Source organism: Lactuca sativa, chromosome 3 (genome assembly GCF_002870075.4).
Source record: "Lactuca sativa cultivar Salinas chromosome 3, Lsat_Salinas_v11, whole genome shotgun sequence".
In the NCBI taxonomy this organism is placed as follows: domain Eukaryota; kingdom Viridiplantae; phylum Streptophyta; class Magnoliopsida; order Asterales; family Asteraceae; genus Lactuca; species Lactuca sativa.
In genome coordinates this window covers 134182359-134184272 of record NC_056625.2, presented here as the reverse complement: position 1 = coordinate 134184272, position 1914 = coordinate 134182359, and the positions used below count along the sequence as shown (strand labels likewise).

Genomic DNA, 1914 nt, shown 5'->3' with positions numbered 1-1914 from the left:
AGCATATTTACAACTATAATTAGTTCTGTGTTTAATTATGTGTGAACATACATGGTTTGACATGAATTAGTTAAATATTGGTAAGATAGAACTAAATTACTAATATAATTAAAAACCAACTTAGTAATCCGTAATTGTTAGCTAGCCATAAGGGAGAAGTGGATTCAATCTAAACAAGAGTGTGTGTGTTTACTTATTGAATTGGATTTAAGTTCATCTGATCTTGTAAAATCAGATAAAACCCTTTATTAAATTTGTTAATAAATTAGGTTAATTTAATAGTAAGTAAATTAATTAGAACACCGTTCCCTGTGATCGACACCCGACTTACCCAAGCTATACTGTAATCTGACTAGGTACACTGCCTATAAGTGCATAGATAGTTAAGTTTGTTAGGTTATAAATATTAAAATTAGTGAGTACTTTTGTGCACATCAAGTTTTTGGCGCCGTTGCCGGGGAACGGCTTAGTTTTTAGCTTATTTATTTGCATTAAATTAATCGATACTTCTTGTGGAGTCACAGCCACAAAAAGTTAATTTTTCAGCAAAATAATTTTTTTTTTTGTTAATCACAGAGTCCACGACGTGGCCACATACTTGCCACGACGTGGACAGGCAAAATTTTAATTTTTTTTTTAGTTGGTAGTTAGTTTTTCTTATTTTAGTTCAGTTTTACGTTTTAGTTTAGCAAGTTGCAGGAGTTCATGACCAGAAGCTCAAACACACACTTGGTGCCACCACTGGAAGACCCCGAATCTACACTTCACAAGAAAAAGACGCCCTTGCAAGAATTGAAGTCAGCCTTTTCTAGGAAGTCGGGAAAAAAGACAGGAGAGTCCAGTTCATCAGCGAAGCACAAGAGCAATCTTGAACATCTGGATCACACACCCGTGCAAACCGAGTCCAAAAGCGATAACGAGCCAGAATTTGAAGAACACACAAGTGAACCCGAGAACGAGCCAAGGAACGAGATGGCAGCGATTGAAGAAATGTCCATGGGAGCATACAAAAAGCGGATCCGAGATGAAATGGGTCCTGGGTTAGTCCAACCCGCAATTCCTGCCACTGCCACATTCGAGCTGAAGGGACACATATTGACAGCACTGAAGGACATTCCATTTTTCGGGAAGGATCATGAGGATGCTTTTAAGCATCTAGACGAAGTCAACGACATTGCGGATTACTTTAATGTCCCAAATGTCACCAGAAATACAGTCTTGCTTAGGATGCTTCCCATCACTTTCAAAGGAGCTGCTAAGGAGTGGTTAAAAGCACTCCCACCAGGTACAATAATCACTTGGGCTCAAATGCGTGAGCAATTCCTGGACCAGTTCTGCCCGCCATCCAAGATGGCCAAACTCAAGAAGGCAATAGCCAACTTTGAGCAACAACCGGGGGAGTCACTATACGAAGCATGGGAGCGGTACAAGGGCTTACTCAGAAATTGCCCTCAACATGACCTAAATGTGCAGCAAGAGATGTCAATCTTTTATGTTGGGGTCAATGTAATGACAAGACAACTCCTTGATTCTCAAGGACCGTTGACAAAGAAAAATCCAAGGGAAGTCAAGGAGCTCATCGAAGAATTCGCGAAACACTCCCGCGAATACCATAACCCGAGGCAAGGCGGAAGTAAAGGTGGTGGAGGGGCCCAAACTGAAGACATTGCAGCTGTCATGGCCATGCTAAATAACATGGATCGCCGGATAACACAAATGGACCAGTCGATACATGCCATAAGAGTGGGGCGCGAGCGATGCAGTGGTCCACACTTGACCAAGGACTGCAATATGGATGAGTTTGGGAACAGAAAAGCTCAAGTGTGCTACTCCAGTGGGGATAAGTTTGATGACGACTGGAGGAAACCAAAGAGGGAGTGGCTGCCATATGAAGAGTATAAAAAGCAAAAAGAA

General features: G+C 41.4%; 1 non-coding gene across 1 annotated transcript; it reads right to left on the bottom strand.

The window, feature by feature from the left end:
* Positions 1 to 1356: 1356 nt before the first annotated feature.
* Positions 1357 to 1463, bottom strand: LOC128133156 (small nucleolar RNA R71). The gene has a single exon (XR_008231334.1). It is a non-coding gene; the product is annotated as a small nucleolar RNA R71 (small nucleolar RNA).
* Between the last annotated feature and the right edge of the window lie 451 nt (positions 1464 to 1914).